At 40.8% G+C, this 25,544-nt stretch overlaps 1 long non-coding RNA gene across 1 annotated transcript in view; it reads right to left on the bottom strand.

Annotated features, from left to right (window-relative positions):
- Window positions 1-25,544, bottom strand: part of LOC142150039 (uncharacterized) — an 89,087-nt gene that overhangs the window by 32,435 nt on the left and 31,108 nt on the right. Inside the window, exon 2 of the long non-coding RNA XR_012690984.1 lies at window positions 19,492-19,601. This is a non-coding gene — a long non-coding RNA (uncharacterized LOC142150039). The remainder of the gene's footprint in view (window positions 1-19,491; window positions 19,602-25,544) is intronic.

The following is a 25,544-nucleotide window of genomic DNA, read 5'->3' as shown; positions in this document are numbered from 1 at the left end:
TAAAACTACACCTGCTTGCGCGCCCGGCTGTCTCTAATGATGGGTCACAGCGGTGTTAGAGAGAGCATCCCGGCCGTTGCTACAGTGACGGCCGGGACCTAGAAACAGGAAGTGATGTCCCGACTGTTGCCATGACAGCCGGAACGCAAGCAGGAAGGATGAGCCGTGGGTCACCGCGGCTCGTAACAACAGCTAGGCAATTAACTTCAGAAGAAGTTTACATGGATGAACTACGTGTTCTATCTAAAGATGGTAGGGAAGCATGTTGAAATCACCAAATATTATAAGGTAACATTCCTTGCTGTTCTCCACTAAGGGAAAAATATTCTTAAAAGAGTAAATTTGGGGAGAGTTGGGGAAGAACAGTGCAGATAAGCTTATGGGATATTTATAACACTGAGTAGAAAGGAGAGGAAATCTAAAGGGAAAGGTTAAAGAATTAGAAAATGCTGTGACTATGTGTTATGGTGGAATTAAGTGAATTTGAGGAAATCATAGAGACATGCAAATATAAATATAAATTCAGGTTTGAGAAAGGAATACGAATGGTAGTAGTATAATAATGCAAGGAATACAAATAGATGTACAGTGGAAGGATGTTGGTCAGGACATGACTGTAGGATAAATATAGGACATAGGATTTATGGGATTGTGAGTGAACAGAAAACAGTGTAATGTAGAATGCTATGATCAGAAGGGTGCTACGAATAGCAGGTAAGTATTATCTGATAACTAGTTGGCAGAACTCTGTAGTAGGTAAATAGAGATGTAAGAAGATGGTCAAATAAGAATGAAGAGAAATAGTGATGGATGAATAAAAGCTAATGATTTGAGTGCAGGCCAGGTTGGGGTTGATGATGATGTTTAAGAAGTGATTAATTGTAGTATATAAGGGGGTGGTGACTAACTTTGTGATATGTGCGGCTTGTGTATAATAGTAGTGAGTAGTTAGTAATAGTGATGGAGAGTAAGTGCAGGAATGTTGGTGGTAAAAGGAGTGACGGTAAGTATAATATAATAATAGTGATTAATGGCAGAAAATGAGTGTTATCGTACTGTAAAACTAGATTCAGAGAGCAAATAATATTGGTTGAAAATAAGAATAAAATTAAATAAATAAAAAAAAATGAGTGAAAACGCTGACGATCCCTCTATTTGTACTACCTGCAGTCAAGTCCATAAATATTGGGACATCGACACAATTCTTATATTTTGGGCTCTATACACCACCACAATGGATTTGAAATGAAACTAACAAGATTAGCTTTAACTGCAGACTTTCAGTTTTAATTTGAGGGTATTTACTAGAGATGGGCGGGCTCGATTCCCAGAGATCCGAATTTAGCCTATCCGACTACCGAGCCGAGCACGCTTGGTACTCTCCCGCCCATTCGGAATCTAAATCGAGGCAAAACGTCATCGTGAAGTATTCGTATTTCTGAGCTCGGTTCTCGCGAGATTTGAAAAGCATAAATACCAGCCTCCACAGCAATCTATCACCATTTGACAGAGGGAGAGAGCAGGGTTAGGTCACAGGCTATATCAACGCAGGGACAGAGCAATAATTGGACACATTATTGTTTCTATTCTATACAATTCTAATCTTAATACCAATTGTTACAGCAGTAAGAGGAGGATAGAAGAGGGTTTTTTTTCAAACTTTGGCACTCCAAGTGCTTTTGGGGTGTCCTTTATTCCCCATTATTTTGCAGTAATTTTTCTGGTCATCAAAAGTCATATTTGTCAGCAGTATAAAAAATTTTTTTTAGCACTCCAAGTGCTTTTGGGGTGTCAAATATTCCAAAGTGTTTTACTGTCATTTTTCTGGCTGTCAAAAGTCATATTTGTCAGCAGTAGGTACAAAAATATTTGGCACTCCAAGTGCTTTTGGGGTGTACCTTATTCCCCATTCTTTTGCAGGAATTTTTTGGGCTGTCAAAAGTCATATTTGTCAGCAGTATCTAAAACAATTTTTAGCACTACAAGTGCTTTGGCCTCATTATAATGGATTCAAAGCAGTCCACATATGAGCAGAATCAGCAACCGGGTTCTGTCATCAGTCCTGATGGTAGTGTTCCCAGTACTTCATCTGGGAAAGGTCATGTCAAACTGCATAGTCTTTTGAAATCAGGCAAAAAAACACACACCCAAAAAAAATTTACCGTGTTGAAGCGAAAAAGAAGTGTAACTGAGGAAAAGTTAACTGCCGATAAAAAAAAAATTGCCAACATGCCATTCTACACACGCAGTCGCAAAGAGAGAATGAGGCCTTCGCCTTTCTCTATTAGTGGCAGATCCAAAAATGTTACAGAGCCTTCTTCTTGTACGGTCACTCGTGACCAAGCAAGACCAAGTAATTTGGAGTCTACAAGTGGTGCACAACTACTGTTCCGTGTCAAAGCCGAGCTGCAAGATAACACTAAGGGATTAGAGGATAATGTATGCTCTGAATCATAAATTACACCAATCCCTGTGGAGAGTCCATCCAACAGTGGGATGTCTAATCGTGAGCATTCTGTTAGTGTACCCATAAAGAAGGGCCCTTTCAGCAGTTCTGCTGATGTGTGCCTGAACAGCCCGACTGTAGCCGGTGATACACAAATTGAGGATGCCACGTTGGAAATAGAAGAGGATGAGGGGGAGATTTGTGTAGGTGACGAGGGCGCTAATGAGGATGTTGATGAGAATGAGGTTGTTTGTGTAAGTCCTGCACCAGTGGCAGCAGTTCTGGCACGTGACAAGAAAAAGGCCATTGTCATGCCAGGCCTTAAAACAAAAAAATCCACTTTTTATGTGTGGAATTATTTCTACCCCAATCCAGACAACAATTGTATAGCCATTTGTAGTGTATGTCAGCCACAGTCAGTCGAGGGAGGGACCTTAACCATCTTGGAACCTCGTCTATGTTACACCATTTGACGAGAGTTCATGGCAAAGTATTGGGAAAAGCTGAAAGTTCTTCCAAAAAAATCACAAGCACTCCATCATCAGCTAGGACCCTCCGGTCACCGACATCACGACGGCTACAAAATACACCCACCACACCATCCTCATCAATATCCTCGGATTTAGCCCTGCATCCCACTTATTAAGGCTGGATGACTCCTGCACTATTATTGATTCCTCTGAAGAAAGCGTTAGTTCCACTGCTGCTGCTGTTGCTGCTGCCGGGGGTGAATCGTCAGCCCAGAGGAAGGCCAAGAAAAAGAGCAGTCCTACATGTCAACAATTAACTGTGAAACAATCATTTGATAGGGGAAGCAAATATGACAGCAGTCACCCAGTTGCCAAGCGAATCACAGACGCCATGGCTGCCATGTTAGTGTGTCCAATATCCACAATAAATGCAGCTGGTTTTTCACAGTTAATTGAGGTTTTGTGTCCAGCGTTACAGAATTCCATTGCGACACCATTTTTCCTGTAAAGCTATTCCACAACTATACCAAAAAGTGTGTATAAATGTAGAGATTGCGCTGAAACATGCCATTCTGCCAACTGTCCACTTAACCACAGATATGTGGACAAGTGGAAGTGGGCAAACCAAAGACTATATGACTGTGATAGCCCACTGGGTTGGTCATTCACCTTCATCAGCAGGAACAGCAGCAGCATGTACACCACTACATAACATTTGTCACAGACAGGCCACTCTTTGTATCACCGGTTTCACTAACAGGCATATAGCTGACAATTTGTTATGCAAACTAAGAGATGTGATTGATACATGGCTTATTCCACTTGGACTCTCCCCAGGATATGTAATTTCTGATAATGCCAACAATATAGTGCGAGCATTACAGCTGGGTGAATTCCAACACATTCATTTTGCTCACACCATCAACTTGGTGGTGCAAAGCTTCCTACGAAATAACCGTGAGGTGCAGGAGATGCTTTCGGTGGCCATAAAATATCAGGCCATTTCAGGCATTCTGCCACAGCATGTAGGAGATTGCACCAGCTCCATGAGCAGTTTAACTTGCCCTGCCACAAACTTAAGCAAGAGGTGGTAACTAGGTGGAATTCCACCCTGTACATGCTTCAGAGGATGGAGGAACAGTACAAAGCCATCCAAGCGTATTGCACAAGCCATGACATTGGGAAAGGAGGGGGGATGTATTTCACTGTTGCACAATGGGGAATCCTTTCAGTCCTGTGCAAGGTGCTGAAACCATTTACAGTTGTGACGTGTGAAGTGAGTGCAGATTCTGCTAGTTTTAGCCAAGTCATTCCTTTAATTAGACTATTGGAAAAGCAGCTTGAGAAACTGAAGGAGGAGATGAAGGCAAGCAATTCTGCAAAGTATGTTGGCCTTGTCGATCAAGTACTTAATTCGCTTCACAATGATCCTCGAGTTATTAAGATCTTGAACTCGGATTAGTACGTTTTGGCCACTGTGCTTGATCCAAGGTTTAAGACCTACATTGAGTCTTTGCTTCAAAATGAACGAGATGTGAACTTTTGCAAGGAGCTATTTGCTCAGCAAGTTGTCCGCTGAACTGGGCCTTGGCTTGACAACGTGTCCTCCTTCAGTTTCTCAAGTTGCTGCTGCTCGTAAAAAATAGAATTTTCAAAAAAGAAGCAGAGAAGACACAGGGGTCAGACCAGAACAGTTTAACATCTGGGCTTGTTTGAAGGATTTTTCAAAAAAATGTGTGACCTTGCCCATAACTCAATCCAATATGAGTATTAACATGCAAAGGATGGTGGAGGATTATTTTCAAGAGGTAATTAATATGGAAATGTCAGACAGTCCCTTTCCTTACTGGGAAGAAAAGCAGGCAATTTGGAAACCCATGTACAAACTTGCTTTGCAATACTTAAGCTGCCCATCCTCCAGTGTGTACTCTGAACAAGTGTTCAGCACAGCAGGGAACTTAGTCAGTGATCGCCTTAGAAGGTTACTTCCCAAAAATGTTGAGAAAATGATGTTTATAAAAATGAACTACATCTTCCACGAGGAAGGCCTTCACCATCCAAGACATCCAAGCACTGACTGTTCTCAAATGGCGGATTCAAGCGGCGGTGAACTGATAGTCTGTGATGATGACGTACACAACGATGAGGGTGAGGATGAAGCCGAAGATGATGATGATAACATCTTTTTAAAAGTTCTATTTAAGTGTAGGGTGCATTCTACCCCCAAAGAGGAAAGGGACTTGGGGCATTTCCATATCACGTACCGTCTTGAAAGGCTGCATGTATGGGCAATTTCTCCTTAAGGGTAGGGTGTCATACACAGAGTGACCCCAAACTGGCTTTGTCCATTTCTATTAATATTGTACAGTCTATAACGGCTGAATTTTTGGGTATTTTATACAAGTGGAGGGGGACCTATAGAGTCAGAAACCAAACTGCCTTTGTCCATTTCTTTACATATTTAACTATAAGTGTAGGGTGTAATATACATCCAAAGACGATGGCTGCATTGCCAATATGCATAGATGGAGAGGAAGACAATCTGTTTTGTGTGTAGAATAAATGAAGGCCTACTAGGAATTAAACTGTTTTTTTGATAATTTTTTAGCTTTACAACTACATTACTTATCCAAGAAACAGGTGGAGCACTAAATTTGGTTCTTTTATGACCAAAAACATTGATTTTTGAACAAAATAGCAAAACAAAACCAAACAAAACCAAAACACGCAATGGCGGTTTGGCAAAACCAAAACCAAAACACGACAGTAATCCAGATCCAAAACCAAAACCAAAACATGGGGGTCAGTGACCATCTCTAGTTGTTGTACAATTCAAATATGCTGATGCAGACATGCAGGGTCAGGGTTGTGTACCACATCTTTATACCAATACAGCACCTGTTCCCAGAAGGACTGAGCAAGAGAATTGTTGTATAACTAAGGTAATGTTAGATACAATTTACTAAGTGTTTCTAACCAATAATTTTAGATAGGTAGGTAATGTGAGCGATGTACTGAGAAAGTTGTAGATGTTCTTATGTGCACCCTGGGTTTATCCCTTTTAAAACTCAAAGAAAATAGCAAAGTATGTTGGAAACACAACTTTACAATAGTTTTGGCTAAAGGAAGAGCTGGTTTAAGGGTTCTCTGGAGTAAATAGATGAGAGAAGGCAGGCATCCATTCCTGAGACCTTGTTTGTATCTTCTACCCTCCCAGCCATACAGCAGGCTGATAAGCAGCTACAAGGAATAAAACAAGGGTATGACAGTCTGCTTTGTGTGTCTCGCTACCTTGGGGACAAAGAAGTAGGCAATCCTATGCAAATAGACACGTCTGGTTTTCAGACAACTTGCCTGCAACTATTGTGTATGTGGATTGGACACTATGTCCCCCAAAAATAGAGAGTGACTATTTGTTATAGTAGGCTATATTTTATTGTTATGCTATATATTTGCTTAATATACTTTTGTGTTGTTCATTGCCTGCTGCTTTGCAAAGTGCACCTGTCTACCATAGGATATGGGGTTTACTCCCTGTTCCCATTACAGTAGTTTGAGGTGAATAAAAAATACTATGGATCTTTTACTTTTATATATGTAGAAGAATATGTCTATATAGCTGAGCATATCCTTTTAGAAACAAATATTGGGTTGAGATTGGGCTTTGTGAAGGGTTTCTTTAAGAATATTTGTTTTTTTTAAATCATATTCATTGTTTTCAACCACGGGTCTATATTAGCTGTCACAGGTCATCATGAGCATACATTTAGTTACACAGCAGCAAAACCAAGCTAGCCACCTAACATTTGTACTACATCCACACAGAGGGGTCAAGCATAAACACTTAAGCACATCTAGAAAAGTGTTGATAAATAATTTGATTTTATTGCCCAAAATATGATTCTATTTCTTCTTTTAATAGTACTTGCAACACAGATATACATTATAAACAACTATATCCATTTACATTTGGAGTAAAGTAAGACAGAAGGGATTGCAAGTAGAACTTGTTTCCTTTAAACATTAAGTATTTGGGGGGAAAAAAATCACAAGATCAGCATTCACTATTAAGACTGACTGCTCATATTTTTAGAAAATCGTATCACTTGCATTTTTATTGGTGATCAATTTAATTTCTAACTATGCTGTTAATGCTGCAGGATTGCCAATATCTAAGAAAGTTAGTATATCAGTCAAGTGGATTTTTGGAAGTCTGTGTCATTAAAACATTTGCTGTATTCTAAGATACCATAATGTTTAACCTTTTTTATTTTATTGGTCGATATTAAATTCATTACTGTAATGAGAAAAAAAACTTCACTTGAGCCATAAAATAATTTTCTGCTCTTAAAATGATAATCTGAAAGTGCATGGCACACTTTAGAGTCTGTTAAATGATATCTTCTTATGAACGCAGCCAATTTCCAATCTGTACATTCTGCAACATTCTATTATATTTTAAATACTCTTGTGTCATGTGTGCATAAGTTTATAACTTTTCTGCCAGATGGTATTCCTCCACACAAATATTAATCTGTACTCCTAATTATTTAAGGAAGCTAAGTCATTTTGTCAGTAGATGACCTACAAACACAATGCACAAACAGTTTAGATCAGTGAACCTATAACACTACAAGGCCTTCTAACCTTCCAAAAAGTTGCACAGTACCCTCAATCTGAGTAATTAAAAAAAAAATAATCTCAACACCCATATCACTCATCTCAAAGTGATCCTCTCATGCCACTCAAAACCCCACTTGCTCTAAAATTAATTCCCCCATATGCCCCCAGACCCCATCTTGACAAAAAATGCCCACACATGCCATTCACATCTCTTACTTGCCACACAATGTCCGCACATGTCGTTTAGATCTCTTATTTGCCACAAAATGCCTCCATATGCCAGTGAACACTTACTATTAATCAAATGATAATAACCATGAGTCACTATCTAAATGATTCATTAAATTAATTGTATTAATGTCTCCCTATCTAAAAAAACGATCACTTACCTTCGATTCAGTGATTTCCCAGAGAGCAAGGAGGGAGATCACATTGTGCACTGCACTTAGTTCACCTTGTCTGATTGATATGCTGCATGACCTCTATGCATTGTGCAAAGGAGGTCACACAGTGCAGAAGACTGCTACTCCAGTCACATCTTATTCTCTGCTTTATGACATCAGGTAGAGTCCGAGTAGGAGCATAGAGCTGGTGGCCGCAGGTAAATGCTACCAACACCCAACCAGGCAGAATAAAGTAAAACTGAAGTCTGATACAGTATATATTGTTGCTAATATGACCATCTATTCATTGACTAAAATCAGAATCCCAGGATGTGGGTGTGAGGATATGGGGTTGTTAGATCATTCAAGCCGTGACATATGAAGATACAGTGGTACTTTACTAAGTAACAATGGATCTTTAACAGACAATGTTCTCTTTGAGAGGACATTGCCTGTGGGTAACAATGGTCCAGCAAGTGACATGGAAAAGTCCCATGATGGTAACAGGATGGCAAAGTCCTAATATAGTAGAAATCCCGGACAAGCCTACCACTGGTTTCAGGTATCCTCTTCAATCTGTCATTCCAATCAAGCACCCCACTCTATTTATGGGCATTGGAAACCTCAAACCTTCAATGCTCTGGCTAGCACATTGTTGTAGTCCCAGAAATAGTCTTATTTTATCGGAGTAAGCCAACACTCCCAAGACCCACTTATACTATCAAGATGTGTATTTTGGATAAAAGGATTAAACTAATTTTACCCTGTCAAGGACTCACACTTTGATTTAACCTATTAAGTTATTAAAGTTGTGCTAGACATGCTGGCATTTGTTATTAATTACACTGAGGCAGAGAGTTTGCTATTCAATTGCTATCTCTATACTGTGTTAACAATAGGCAGGCTGCTGACTACGCAATAGAATGTTGACCAAGGCCTGGCTGAATAATTGTATTAAGACATAAGACTGCTGTAAACATGTTCTTAGAATATTAACCTAAATGAACAAGTATACATAACCTAGCTACTAACTATACACATTTTACCATATACGTTATGACATTACCCAATGTGATCACAGCACTCACTAAGATCCACTCTGGCACACTGTCTGTGTGGCTCCTACTGTGCTTTCTGGTTATCGGCTCCTAATGAATTTCTCCTGGCTTGTCTGACTATGTTTTCTGGATTAACCCTTGTGCTGCTTTCTTCAGTATGTATCTGACCCCGCTTGATCACTGACTTCACTTTCTGTATTGTCCTCGTCTCCTAGTACCTCAGAGGTTATCATCCAGCTTGGTAAGTTGATTACGACCTCTGTACCTGCCTGTGTTTATCCAGCTGCATCCATCCATCTACTCTCCATCAGATTGGGGGCTACCCTGAAGGCAGCGACCTGCGGACTCCCAGCAGCAAAATCCTTCCTGCCTCGTGGAGGTTCTGGGTGAAAACCAGGGGGTTCGTTAGACTCCACGCCTCAGGAAGGCCTGCACCAATCCTGATTGATAGTTGCCTCCTTTCAAACAACAAATTAATAATGAATAACTTCTACAAACTAGCTGTATTTAAGCTCTCTTTAAGCTGTGAAAGGACAAAATGGCTGAAAGGTAGCAAGATGGCATCAGCTCAGTAGAATCACATTGAATTTCAGTTCCCATCTTTTTATTCATCATTTGCCCAAATACTACCTATCAGAAATCAAATTCTTGCTGTCAATTTTAATGGGTACTTATACACATACATACCGTAACAAAACCGCACCCTTCTCCTGGCACTTTTGTCACCTTCTGTTGCAAGAACACCCAGTAGACATCAGCAACATGAAACTTCTTGTTTTCAATCAAACATTTATTGTTGGCATCACAATAAATAACACTTCTGTCAGGATGACACCAGCAAGCAATACCTTTACTTGCACCTCCTGGTGACCCTAAACACTAACTAGATAAAGCCCAGCTCACTACTGACTGGCCAACTAGCTCAGCGTCAGTCACATTTGACAAGAGCACAACTCCAGGTTAAATAAACAGGTCTCCTCCCACAGGCTTGGATGACTGACAGGTGACACTTCCACCTTGTCTTTAAAGGATGGCTCCTCTGGTGTTCTGTAACGCCTAATCAGCACAGCCACCCCTATCAGCTCTGTGAATACAGACACGTTAAAGCATGCAAGTAAATTACTTTACAACATGTCTCTGACCTGTACATTACTGAACTTAAGCCCAGTGCTACACCTGTATATAACTTGGTCTGCAGCCTTTTACCTGCAGACAGTTAGCACCATAGCTAATTCCACTATTAGAGGCCTGTGTCAAACCACTCCCATTGCCACATATCCCTTCCCCAAGCGTCACCATGTAAGGTGGTGCGGACTTCGCGAGGAGCGCATCTCTATGGAAGAAAGCCTCCGCGACCATTTTGTCCACCTGACATTTTATAGCCTGAGACAAAGAAGGTTCTATTGTGTCTTTAAATGTCCTCACAATCACACCCACCAGTGTACTCATTGGGACCTTCTCTTCTTGACACCTGAGAACCCTGTTCTGAAACAGCCCGTCCTGTCAATTTCTCCACTCATAACCCCTTATTTTCTTAATAGAAGGTCTATGAGCTCCTTCTGATTGTGGTCGTACTGTTACAGCGGGATAGGCCTTCTGGCATTCCAGACAAGCCCTACAAAACTTTTTTTCTGCCACATAGACTCCGGGCCAGTAATATCTGCGTAGAACTTTCTCCCTCATTTAACCTTCCCCTAAGTGTCTGCCACTCTCCTGCGTGTGTGCAGCTTCTAGCACTAAGGGTACATGGTTTTGGGGAACTACCAACTGTTCTACTTTTCTCCCTTTAACAGTAGTCACATGAAACAACACATTATTTTTAACAATATACGATGGCCCACAGTCTGTCCAATTGGCAGGCTTTGATATATTCCCAACATTACTAGCCAAATTAAAGATACACTTTAAAGCTACATCATTTTTCTGTTGACGTGCAAGGTTTGGCACAGATAACAATTCGGGATATTCAGACCAGTCTATATTGTCACCAACAGGTAAGGTGGGCACATCTGAGATGTCACCTGCCAATGCTGATTCCATTTGTCCAGTTGCCTGTGAAAGTTCTGCCGTGACCCCCACAAAAGTACTCTGGCTTGGCGGCTCCCAGTGATTGAGGTTCAGACGTTGTGGTGTTTTTAGCAGATCCTTTAAGACTGGGCTTCCGACCAGTGAATCAATTGCCGGCATGTCCGGCCGGATTTGCTCACCAAGGACCTCTTTATAGAGTGGGAAGTCTCATCCCAGAACAATTGGATACGGCAGCTTGGGCGCTATAGCAGCCACTACCTTCACAGTTTGGCCTTTCAGACTAATGGCCAAAAGAGTTCCTTTTAATCTCCTGACTACACCATGTGTGCAGCGCACATTCATTTTGGGCAACCACGAGATCTTGGCCCCAGCTAGGACAGAATTGGAAACCTGCGTAATGTCACTCCCAGAGTCCATGACTGCATGTACAATCTTGTTGTTCAAACGCATTGTCACTTTAAATAAAGGTGATCCACCGCTAGTGAAACTCTGGCAACAGCATCGAGAAAAGACAGGCCCAGCTTGGCCAACCGAACAGTCCACTAGGTTTTGGCGACTAGTGCACCTGGCCTTATAGTGACCAAGTTCTCCACACCTGAAGAAGCACCTCCTGTCAGGCACACTTACAGTTTGACCTAAATTAGCAGCATAGTTTCCCTTTAGGCCCTTGATTTTGGGTTTACCCACTTGAACGCTCTCATGCTTGGTGTTCACCAAACTCCTCTGAGTGGATGTCAAGGCCACTGCTTGGTCACGTTCCTCAGCATACCTAGAAGACAAAATTTTTTCTTCTTGGAGCAACTGTTCCAGCTTTTCATGCTGTTCAACAAGTACAAGCTTCTCCAACTTGCACTCCTCAAGCTCTCTTGCAGACTCTCTTGCTAAGAATACCTCTTGCTGAGCCAAGACAAGCTTCTGTTCTAAAGCAGCAATTTCTCTGTCTTTCTCTGCTACTATTTCTTTAAGAGCTTTCTCTGATTTTTGTCTGTCTTCACACACCTTTTGCAATGCATGCAACTCATTTTCCACAGATTCAAAAATTACATTTTCTTGCTCTCTCTGCCGCTTTAAATTCCACACTTCTTTTACAAGGCAGCAGTTTTCCTCAATAAACATTTTCTCTAAAGAATCATACTCTTCCCTGGTCACATGTTGAGACACAGGTAACACTTGGGTTGTGCAGAGAGCATGAGATTCTCCATGTTTTCCTGTTGAGAATGTACCTCTGACACACCTGTTTGCACACTTTCCTTTTGAGACATTTTGTTCTTTTTCTTGCCCATCTTAAGGAGTAAAGACAATTTTGTATTAGCAGCTTTCAAATGTCAAGCTTCACATATGTCCAGCACTTCCACAGGCAATTAGTGAAACAGGTGCTTTAGTCTCCCACACAGGTAAAACAGCAACTTCAATGCATAGGCAAGACAGCAGACTTCTGGACCATACCCAACTCACAGCTCAGTGAATAAACAAGGCATGGCACTACAATGCCCAGCCATTTCATATAAAAAAAAAACAAAAAAACTTTGCTTTTCTTTTGCAAAACAAATGCTGAATAGTTCAGTTATATTGCTTCTGTCTCTCCTCAGACAAAAAAATTGCTTGCTCAGCAATAGCAAACTCTTCACTGCAACTGACAGCATATACAGTTTAAGGTTTGATAGCAGTCTTCAATCATTGCCCACTCACCACCTTTTGCGTCTGGAGGTTGGGTGGACAGCTGTGCGTTGGCTGTCCTCGGCGATCCCACTTCTGACACCACTTGTAACAAAACCGCACCCTTCTCCTGGCACTTTTGTCACCTTCTGTTGCAAGAACACTCAGTAGACATCAGCAACACGAAACTTCTTGTTTTCAATCAAACATATTTATTGTTGGCATCACAATAAATAACACTTCTGTCAGGATGACACCAGCAAGCAATACCTTTACTTGCACCTCTTGGTGACCCTAAACACTAACTAGACATAGCCCAGCTCACTACTGACTGACCAACTAGCTCAGCGTCAGTCACATTTGACAAGAGCACAACTCCAGGTTAAATACACACGTCTCCTCCCACAGGCTTGGATGGCTGACAGGTGACACTTCCACCTTGTCTTTAAAGGATGGCTCCTCAGGTGTTCTGTAGCGCCTAATCAGCACAGCCACCCCTATCAGCTCTGTGGATACAGACACGTTAAAGCATGCAAGTAAATTACTTTTTACATTTACTTTACAACATGTCTCTGACCTGTACATTACTGAATTTAAGCCCAGTGCTACACCTGTATATAACTTGGTCTGCAGCCTTTTACCTGCAGACAGTTAGCACCATAGCTAATTCCACTATTAGAGGCCTGTGGAAAACCACTCCCATTGCCACAATACATACATACACCCTTCTAAAAGAACATATGCATAGGGATACCTAAAACTGGATACATAGAACAGCCCATCCCCCACCAAATAGCAAGTCCATGATCCCTTTTCTAGCTGGCATTAATAACTGATCAATGAGTCAACCACCGTCTTGCATCTGCTGCATGTCCTTTTCTCTGTTGGTTTAAATAGTTTCTCACAGATGGTACACCTAGATGTCCTTCTGATAGCTGCAGCATCTGGAATTCACTAGTTTGTCCTGGTGTCAAATTTTCACATATTTCAGTGAACATGAGAGGCCCTGGGGTCTCTTGTGCTTATTTTGTCTCCTAACTATGGATTTCATGGTGAAGGAAAAAAGGAAAGGGAGGGAGAAAATACACAGTGCAGCAGAAAGTGTTATATGTCACTTATTTCAGGATAGGTGGGATTGTCCTTTGTGCTGTATATCTTCATAGATAGGCTTCAGTAGTATAAGGATTCCAAGGAAAAATTTCTTGGTTTCACTGATCACAGATTGCAGTAGTACTGAGAGTTCCACAAGGTTCACACTCATTAGATGGGGTGTACAGTACAGCTTTTAAAACAGGTGTGATAACTTATTAAGCAGCCTATCATCAGTTATATATATATATATATATATATATATATATATATATATATATATATATATATATATATATATATACACACACACAAGTTAACCCGTGCATGATACTCATGCATTCTAGTCAAATCAAATTTAGCCTTTACTATTCCTCCCACGGGGGGAAGGGGGGATGATGGAAGTTAACTGACTTGACTATTCATTCTAATTTTTTTGTCAAATAATGTCAGTATACCAAATTTCAGGTCAATTGGATGAGCCCTTTCTGAGAAAATAGTTTTTTCCACACACACACTAACGCACGCCTCTACACATGTGTGTTCATGAGGTAAAATTACCTCACGAAAATGAGTTTTAACCCTACCAAATTTCAGCCCTTTTTGAATTTTTTTTCCCCACACACACTAAGAATTTAGTAGGTCAGTGTATAACTCTGCCCAGCAGGTGGCGCTGCAACTTGTTTTTTTTTTCCACACACAGACACCACTAAGCAAGTATATATTAGATATATATATATATATATATAATAATAAGGATTTGTAAAAGTCCTTGAAGTACAAAATATATCAGACATGTTATCCATCCTCCTAACCCTTGAACCAATTGGCCAGGTTTAGCTTGAAAGCTTTCCTTCTAGATAAGCATTTCCAGTGTGCTCCTTAAAAAAAAATTATATTTTATGTCTTATTTCTTGTAAGTGTTCATCAATTATTTTGTCTGGATCATTTGTGTCATTAATGAAAAAAGTGCAACACTGGGCTCCAAATTAAGTATTTAGGGTCAGGCAGTACCCTCCAGACTAAGGTGTCAGGTAGTCCATTATTAATATATTGTCTTGTGCAACTGTAATAATGTATTGGGCTTGTCACTGCCCCTGGTCTCTGGCGTCTTGGCCGTTTTCTATGACGGCTGGGCACTCTGCTTTCTCATTTGGCAACTGTGCCAGTAATTTATTATGCAAAAACCTGGGAGCACTTGCAGGGCCTTGCTCTGATTGGCCCTTGGCACTATTTAAGGCAGTGAGGACTGAGCCTCACTGCCGGTTATAGCATTCTGTCTCAGTACTGCTGCCTGCTCCTGTGCTATTTTGGTGTTAAAACCTTGGATTGCTTTCCCTGTGTATGACCTCTGCCTGTTTCCTGGACTCTGAACCTTTGCCTGTGACCTTGACCTTCTGCTTGTATCCGGACTCTAAGCCTTTGCCTGTGACCCTGACCCTGCTTGTACCTGACATCTCCACCGGTGCTCTGTTCAGCCCGTAGATCTCTGCCTGTCTCTACCACGTGTATTACCTCCTGTACCTGTGCGCTGCTGTGTGAACATAAACTTGTACTACACTGAGTGTAAGTCCTGGGGGTATTCGAGTACCTGTATGCGTAACTAATCTCTACGGGAAAGGTGGTTGCTAAAGGTGAAGACCTCTTCTACTAGAGTTCTACAGGTTTATGCCGCACTGGTTGCTATAACAGGGCTCTGGCATCTTCTGATACACCTTTCTTCAGGAGGATGTCCACAATACTCACAAATACATTTCTGTATTGGGTGTAAACCTCTACAGTCATGGGTTGCTCTTTTCTTTATTTGGTTGAGGGGTTGAACTTTCATATTGGAATTTTTCTCCTTATGTATAATGCTCTCTACATTACTGTGGTGCGAGTCTGGTTCTTCCAGACCTGGCTTTCCTTTCTAGACTGGCAAACATCTACAGCCCACAACAAAAGAAAATAACTTGCAATAAATATACCTCCTGCTAATATCATTGAACGCCATCTCTGGTGTCCCTTGGACCTTTAAGTAACTTGTAAAATACATTTTACTCAGACTTCTGAAGATATTGCAGTGGGAAGCGTGTATCGAGGTGTCATTTCCCTGTACTTTCACTGCCATGGGAGTCGTCAACAGGACTTGATAAGGACCCTCACATTTGGGTTCAAGACTTCTCCGGACTTGCTTTCTCATGACCACCCAGTCCCCTGATTGCAGTCTGTGGGTACCTGTATCAAAATTAGGGTCTGGAATGGAAGAGAACACTTGACCATGCATTTCAGTTAGTTGTTTCTGTAATAAGGCAACATAGTTCAACAAATCACCATGTACATGCTGTAGTTGCTGTGTAAAATAACAGCCTCTTATGTGTGCTGTGCCAAACAGAATCTCATATGGTGTTAAATCTGTGTCTTTCCTAGGAATGTTTATTACTGAGTGCAGGGCCACAGGTAAACATGAGATCCATGGCAGGCCTTTTTAACCTATATTTTCTGCATTTTCAATTTCAGAGTACCATTAGGCACTCCACACATCCCAAACTTTGGGGTCTGTAGGGGGTGTGAAGGGCAGATATTATTCCCATGTCTTTTAACAGTTCCTGGAATCCTTGCTCCACAAAGTGTGTCCCTCTGTCACTTTCAATGAGCTTTGGTACCCCATATCTGCAGATTACCTCACTCATACTTTTCTTGGCTACTGTTTTAGCATTTGCTTTCCTACACACCCATACCTCAGGCTAGTAACTAAAGAGGTCGACACAGACAAGCACATTCTCAAAGCCCAAGCATTTGGGAAGTTGTACAAAGTATCAGGGGGGATAAAGTGTCTGGGGTGTGATTTTCCGTGGAGTTTTAACAGACTTACCCGTGTTATTCTGTGCACAGATTAGGATTCCTGCCACTAACCCCTGTGCTGCTTGGGCGAACCCTGGTGCCCTCCATAACCTGCTAGTGAGTGCAGCCATAGAATGTTTCCTCAGATGCACTTTCCCATGTGCTATATTGGCCATAATGGGATAAAGCACTTTTGGCAGACACAAACACTGACCTTTACACCACTCTCCTTGCACTTCTAGTGCTCCATGTTTTGCCCAAGTCTTTTTCTCATTCTCTACTGCTTGTTTCTGCATAATTTGGATTGTGGTATGGTCAGAGGTAACTGTAAATAAACTCCCTTTGGGGTAATGGGGCTATGGTGGCTTCTCTACCAGTCTATTTTCCTCAGCTTCGGTGGTAGTTTCTCTGCTGTGTGCCTTCACCTTCATCACTTACAGTTTTGAGGGCAGCTGGAATGCGGTGAACAGTGCCCTGATATGTTCACAATGTTTGACTGCTTTGCCTGCTGAACCCATAAAGTACCTACTTTTCTATATTGGGCTATAATCATGTGCAGTTCCAAAAGCATACCTAGAATCAGTGTAAATATTTACTCTTTCTGTCCTTCTGCATATATGCACATCCCCCTTAAATTACTCTGGTGTGTCTTCTTGGATTTCAATCATTCTGTCACACAGCCCACTCAAAAGGTTCCAGGCATTCAGCCATTTTGAAAAGTAACACTGCTTCTCTTATAATTCAGAGTACTCTCGTTAAGACACCTCCCATTGTGTCTGCAAATCACTTAGCATTTTCTCCACAGAATCTCCCATCACCAAATATTCACAAATATTTTCAGATTCAGTGATTTCCGTGTCGAAATTACAAATATATTCACTTAAACAAGTCTCGCTCACAGACGGCATTTTATCTCATTTACATTTCTTTATGGGCATAACAAAACCCCCTGATTTCTGAGAAACATTCATCAGCGCCATTTTCACACAGATTAAAACCGCTTGTAATATCTGCATGTAAAAGCTCACTCCCACCTTTCTCTTTTAACTTAAAGTGAAAGCTATTTTTCTCAAATTCACAGACAGACAAAATTATTTTGTTCAAGTACAGAAAAGGCTTCTTGGACCCCAGCCAGCTGGAGGTCAGTGTTTTCTCCTGACCCTATCTGTCCATTATTTACAATCTTGTCCGTTCACTGATTCGTACAGCGACGGACCAAAGATTTTATAATTTGTTTTGCATCTCTTCTTAGGCTTACAATTATCCAGTGCAGGCATTACATTTTCAAATGTACAACGTTTCCCGACCTTAAAACAAAAACAGGAAAAAAACTCACTTAGAGAGGAAGAAAAATTAACTTATATCTTAAACTGCTGTGGAACTACAAGTCCCTTTTTAGCAATGTTACATACATTGTCAGATAACAAAAACAGAGTCCGTCTCCAAGATTTCTTTCACACTAAAGCCTTTTACACAGAATAAGGGGGGATTCCATTCTTTCGGCTGCACAGCATCACACATACATTTAAAGTACACAATCTACCTGCCCACACATTAGGTGGTACCCTATTCATTATTTTTGTCATTATATCATTTGGATCAGTTTTTGAACAGTTGATTCATCATTCAGCTTCATGTATTCGCATATATAGCAACTTGCCAGATTTCTTAACTTTCCTGTGCCACCTCAAACAATCTCTTGGGGTTTGGTCTCCATAACCCTTTTGTTCTTGTCACATTACCACTTGCAACACCCTTGTTTCTTCATTTACACATATCAATTCCATCTTTGCCTATCCACACTTTCTTGAATAATTCCGGCAGACCTTCTACTCCCCCATTTTCTATAATCTTTGTGTATTATATCCATTGGGGAACTGTTGTCATTTATCTGTTTACTATCTATATTTCCCATATTGACAGTATTCTGTTGAGTCCAAAAAGAGACTCTTATCTAGTTTCTGTGGGCTATCCTTATAGTGGATGTCCTGTTCTGTGTACTATCCTTATAGTGAATGTCCGTGCAAAATAGCTTCTTTGACAGGATCTGGGATGAAGGTCTGTGAAATTCTTTGTTATATTTATTATGGGGATGGCTTATAAAGTGTTCACCCAATGTTGTTCTACACATGTCTCAATGTATCTCCTTTCAATGGAACAACCTATTATGGCAGTAAATTCTTTGTAGTTGTGTTAGGGTAAAATCTATAGTATATGCCCCCTTTAAGGCTACTATCTGTGACTGCTATCAAATCAGGACTCAAGAAGGTACTCCCTCTCTGTAAAATCAGCAGGCATTTACACCATTTACACACAAAAAAGGAACATATAGGTGTCTTAAAGAGTAAGTCCCTTATGCCTTCAATAGCCATGCATGCTTTCCAAAATATGTACAGAACCCCAATTACAACAAGGACTGCAATTAATGCTTTCATGCTAATCTCAAATTCAATGTCCATGAGGTTATGGTGTTAGAAAGCAAACTATAGCAGCAAATCTACAAGAAAAACACAGACAACCCCCTAGCACCTCACATGGGTACCAACGAGAAAATGCAGGGGACCCTGGCCAAAATCAGTGGGTGATCTTATCACACTTTTACCGTGTGCTTTAACCATCACTTTTTTCAATCCTCATATGAGCTAGTAGACTCTAAGATATGCACAACCCTGTGGTCACAGTTCTCGAGAGATTAGGACCAACCTTTAGTTGCAAGCAAGAAGTGCAGTCTTTGATTGGGTATCTTATGCAGTCATTTTTCCTTTATACATCATATGATAGATACAGACACATTGATGCACACAGATATACTTCATCTAGGATCGTTAGTAATTACTGTATAAATCTGAGAATTACAGATCTGCGTGCCTGATAGCTTAGATGAACAGGAGGAATGAGTAGAGATTTCTACTCACCGCAGATTAAATTCAGAATCCTGTGTCCAGGGCGAACTCTAGTTGTCTATCCTTGGCTCAGGTCAGCAATCTCGGTGGGACCTCCAAGTGGATCTAATCAGTCAGTTCACCTGTAAGTGTCAGTTTAACAGTTTATGAGCTCATCAGCTAGAGAGAATAAGACAATAGTAGTTCTGAGTTTTCAATATTCTCTGCTGTATTGTTTACAAATTCACATACACGCAGCTCCTTGCAAACAACAAACTATTAATGAATAAGTTCTACAAACTAGCTGTATTTAAGCTACCATTAAGCTGTGAAAGGACAAAATGGCTGAAAGGTAACAAGATGGTATTAGCTCAGCAGAATCACATTTCTCACTTGATAGCTTTATTTTACACTGAGTTTTAAAGTTGATCTAGGACATCCCTTACCCCAACTATAAACCTGTCCTCACATTTTAAATTTACATTTCCCTCCAATGCAACATGGTTTTGCCCAGGACCTACATCTCAATATACCATAATTCATTGATAACATCACAACATATAAAAGACACACGATGCATAATAATAATGTATAAACCTTGCAACTGCACACTTCGCATACTTTAACGATTACATATGTATTGGTGCAAGAGTCTTACACAGCATTATGTTCATAGCAGTTGCATTATGATTTCTAATATTGTGTCCTGAGCTTCCTGCTTTCCTCACAGTGGGACAGACTTAAATATGGTAGCATTCAGCAGCATGAAGTGAGCAACTTTGGACAATTTTGGTGTTTTAAAAGCTGTTCTGGCATTCAAGATAAGGTGCGACATTACAGTTCAACCTCTTCCAAAATATATTGAAATATTTTTTGAGGTATAGTTTCACTTTAAAAAGGAAATATGAATATTATTTTTGTCATAATGGGAAGTAATATGCATTATTATGTGAAACGTAATAGAAAATGCACATTTTGAAAAGCTACACTGTGTTGGAAGACATTATAAAAGACAATTTTCATATCTTTTAGCAGCTAAACATGGGGTGAGGGATTAGCCTGTATAGCATACTACACTCATGGCTGTAATTTAATTCACTTTAAACCAGCAGGAGAGAATCATTAGTTTCAATAAGCATTAAATATCAGATATTGTAGATGAAAGACATGTTTTCCAAACAGCTGCTCATCTGGAGAGGGAAGGAGCCGGGGAGATTTTGAACAATAAAGTATGTTGAGGAGATGGCCTTCATTAATATTTAAAATTTTAAGTGGAAATCTTGCAGCGTTGTTTAGGATACTGTTTAAATATAAAAATACAACTCACTGTATTATAATGTGCACATTTACAAAAAAATACATGGTATTTAATAGTAAAAATGAAAATATTGAATTTTTCATATATGTAGAGTCTAATACGATATAATATAAATTAATCATGTGCTAAGAACATAAAGCTCTGATATAATTTAAGTAAATTCTGCCCTAGAATAATCTACAAGCCACATTGACAAAAAATAGGCAACTGAAATACGTGTGGTGTAAATAATAATAATAGGTTTATTATTACCAATGGAAATACAGATATTGTAAACATAGCAATAAAGATGCTCAAACTATTCCAGCCAGTTCCAAGTGTGATCAAACCTGGCCTATTTGACAAACTAGTAATAGAAACAAAATACTATTACATGATGTGTATTTCTATCTGCTAAGCTGATATCTCAAATCTGAAGTTCACAGATAGCAGTTAAAATACCTTACAATAAGCTATAAAGTGTTGCTGCTTGCTTGAGCTACATTTTATAGTATTTGTAGCTTTTTTTTTATTTCAACAATACACATTACTGTGTTTGATTTAGAAGTTTGCATATGCTTGAATATGTTAGCATTTAGCTGGAATTTTTTAGCCTATATTTGAACATATTACCAAAAACCACTTTGAAATAATTTTGAGTATGTCTACACAAAAACTCTGCAACATGCAAGACACTTATAGAAAAATAAACTAATATAATTATTATTTTAGATCATTAAAGAACTTTTTCTGTATTAAAATATAACAGGAAGTATATAACATTGCAAATTAGTAAAAATAAAAAACGCATTTCAAAGGCAACTTTGACTTCCAAATAATAAAGAGAGCATAGGCAAGCTGTCAGTGTAGCTGTATCCAACACAGATTAATCTGGGAGTTCCAAATTATGTATAGCACGGTGGAAATCTGGAGGTAGTTTACCATTGCTGGATTGCCATGGCACTGTAGCTGCAGTCTTGGACTTTCCTTGTAGATACTACATACTTCTTTACTCTACGCTTTGCTGTAAATTTAGAAATATTCATAGCCTCTATACCATACTTGCCAACTTTTCCTCGTTGGCTTCAGGGAGATCCCGGGGGAGGTGGGCGTGCGGGGCGGGGCTTGACGAATTGCATCATTTTGATTAAGATGATGCAATATCTGCGTCATTAAGCCCTGACACTTATCTATTGCGGGGGCGAGAACTGGGAGGTTGCCCTGCTCTCCCGGGAGCTCTCCCAGAGATGCAGGAGTCTCCCGGAATACTATGCGTTAAAGAAAAGCAGCTAATGAATCTCTAGAGACTGAAGTGTCTTTTACATTTATGTCTCCATTACTGAAGTTGTGTTGTCTTACCTATCAGTCTTTGAGTAAATCTTGGTCTCCATGAAAATGACCACCTCTACAGGCATCAATACATGGACATAGGACACAATTTCTGAACTTTGTCATCCTGCCACAGATGGCGAAGCCAACCACGTACTGGCTCAGCATCAGGGAGAATGCCAGACTCTTCAGGGAGTGAGGGAGATCACCCCTATTTCAGGGAGTCTCCCTGACATTCAGGGAGAGTTGGCAAGTATGCTCTATACATGCTTACTTCATCAACCAGATTAACAATATGTAATTCCCAAAGTCTGTTACAAAGCAATAATTGCTAGACCACTGGAAAGCAGAATCATCTTATCTTAAGCTACACACGTGACAATTCAGGTGTCTTGAATTCCCTTGATTACCCCTGAAGCAAATACTATGTAGGTCAAGCATGTAGGGTACTAACATTTAAGGCCAGTCCAATTAAATCTGTAACCCATTGCTGAAAAATAATCATACTCCAGTTTGAGATTCTTTTCTGAAAATGTAACAGTGTGAGTGGTTGTAGATAACAAATGCTGAAATACGAAACAGCAGCTGTAAAACATGTTGCATATTTTGCTTTATATTTTTACTCGTGAAAGAGTACACTGTGCAATAAATCCAGTTTTGAGGAGTGTGCCGTGACAGGACAGCAGGAGATAAGGGTAAGAAAGGAAAGTTATTCCAGGAGCCTGAAGTTTCTCCTGGCATAACTCTATGCTGCCTCCCCGTATCACTCACTGTCCTGTCAATGTGCACTCCTTAATGTAGAAGAAAGAGAACTAGACTCACCCCACCCCCTGTTCAGCTCTCCACATGGGGCCACCTGGCAGCGTAGGGGAACATATTGACATATATTTCTGGACTATATGGTTGAAAATGTGTGTAAACTACATATATTTAGATTAGGTGGATTTTATATAAATAAAAAGCATTTTTTCCTTTCTAAAGTAAACTGCAATGGAGGATAGAAAATGACTGTCAAATTACAGTGACAATAGCAATAAGTCATGTTATAATTAATAACTTGCTACATGTATACTATATGCAAAAACGCATCAAAGTAGGTTTGTACGCATGACAAACACAATGAGTGTTGTTTATAAAACTATAATAATAATTCATAAATAATAAATTCATTAGCAAATTTTCATTTAATGCTTTCCTAGAGATTCAGTGAAAAGGGGATCCAGTTCAACAAATAAAATATTGTTCAAACTAATCCTTGACTAGATACTAATTAGTAGACACACTTCATAAACTTAATTTTAGCATTTTGGTTATCTGCCAATAGAGGATGAGAAGTAATGGAATGTTTTTTGGTAGCATTTGAAGCCATGATATTTACACTGATGCTGGCAGTTTGAAAGTCCAGTAGGCAGATTTCATTAATAACTCCCTTCCCCTACTCCAAATGTATGTTTTATTTTTTGCCATCCTGGCAGAATGGGTTGGAATTTTCAATTTCCTTTTGGCAGGGGCTGACTAGAATTTTTAGCGAGACTTGGCTCAGCAGCCTATTTGGAACATTTTAAAGGAAAAAAAATGCAGATAGTCCAGTGCCCCAGCCCATGGTAGCCCAATATGGAACTGGCCCCTGCCATTTGACCTATGATGGTTTTTGAAACAGCCCTGTGAGGGGAGGGAATTAAAAAGTCTCAACACATTCAATTTGGGACTTGTAGCCCTAGGGAGGTCAGCATGCTGTATTTTGCAGCCCTCCAGAAAGGCACATGCCCTGTGCCGATCAGTCTGGGCAACCCTATGCCGCTGGTTGGTCAGTTTCACTCCCTGGGCTAAAATTTCCAGCCAATAGAAAATACCAACCAATTCTGCCTGATTGGCAGAAACATAAAATATACATTTGGAGCAGGGGAGGGGAGATAGTAATTAAATCCGCCTGCTGGACTTTCAAACTGCTGAAGGCAGACCTGCCAGCTTTGTAAACATAGCAAATGTGGGGTGTGGCCTGGTGAAGCATGTAGTAGGCTGTGTACGGCGGAGCTCCCCAGCCTAAACATCCGAAACAGTTATCCTGACGTGAAATAAACCCAATTAACTTACCTGGTTTGGTGTCGGAACCTCACCTGCTTCATCCAGTCCAGGTCTGAGCTGTGTTGGCGGGTCACGGAGGCTGAATTCGGCGCTGGTGTCCGGGGCTGTGCTGGAGCAGAGATCGCGTGGGAAAGAGGAGGGGGATCTTCATCTCCGGAGGTGCCTGGGTCGTCTGGCTGCGGGTGAACGGGCGTCCGCCCGGCTGGTGAGGAGGCTGTCTGGTGTGGAGAGGGGATGCCTGGTGGTTGCCAGTGAAGGAGTGGTGTTCCCGCCGGGAAGCGAGTCGCGGCGCCATCTTGGGGAGCGAGTATAAGAGGAGAACATACAGAGAGTAGCTGCTGTAGCATGCAAGTTTCTATGTAAGCGTTGGAAACTCTGCCTGAAAAAGTAAAAAGGGTACAGTCTGTGCCATTGCTGCCTGGAGGCTCTTTCTCCCTGACAACTCTCTTTGTGTAAGCTTGGGCAAGACTGTGTGCATTGATTGGCTGTCTGCTGGTCAAGTTCTGGTTACAGTCTCGGCTGCTGCTGAATGCCTGCTGTGGATTATTTTATTTGCCTGATATACGTGCAACATCTGGTGGCATACCCATTGATACCAGCATGGGTAAGCACTCTGCGAGCACTACTGCTGCGGGCAGATTGGAGAAGTATGCCCGTTCAAATCCTGCTACAGCACCGGGGGGAACTCCTGCATCTGAGCCGCAGGTGCCTCAGTCTTCTAAGGATGCAGAGACACCTGTTGATGCTACTCTTCAAGAAGTCCTGAAAGCTATCGCTGCCTCTGAAAAGAAGGTAATGGACAAAATTGGAGAGGTACAGGTTGACTTGTCATTGATGCAGCAGGATTTTCAGAAGATTCGTGAACGTGTGTCGGAGACAGAGGCCCGTATCTCCATATTAGAGGATACTACAGTTCCTTTGCCGCAGAAAGTTTCTGGATTGGAAGCTCAGATGGCGTCGGTTAAACAAAAAATGTCAGACATTGAGGGTCGCCTCAGACACAGCAATGTTCGGCTGGTGGGTCTCCCTGAAAAGGCAAAGGGTGATGCTCCGGAGACATTCTTGGAAAATTGGATGATTCAGATATTTGGCAGAGGGGAGTTCACGGCCCAGTTTGCGGTGGAGAGGGCGCATCGAATCCCGACTCAGATGCCACCTCCTAGTGCGCAGCCACGCACATTTATTGCTAAACTGCTACATTATAAAGATCGGGATGCTATTCTCCACCTGGCTCGGACCAAGGGCCCCCTACTGTACCAAAACCAAAGAGTGGCTGTGTTTCCAGACTGTCACGGGCACTAGGAGTCTTTACCCAGGGATCACCAGGTGGTAAGCTTACCAGAGCAATGTAGATGGTAATAGTGTACTCTGGTAG

The sequence above is a fragment of the Mixophyes fleayi genome, chromosome 4 (assembly GCF_038048845.1).
Source record: "Mixophyes fleayi isolate aMixFle1 chromosome 4, aMixFle1.hap1, whole genome shotgun sequence".
Lineage (NCBI taxonomy): Eukaryota > Metazoa > Chordata > Amphibia > Anura > Limnodynastidae > Mixophyes > Mixophyes fleayi.
The sequence above is the reverse complement of the archived record's forward strand: the minus strand, read 5'-3'. Positions and strand labels throughout refer to the sequence as shown.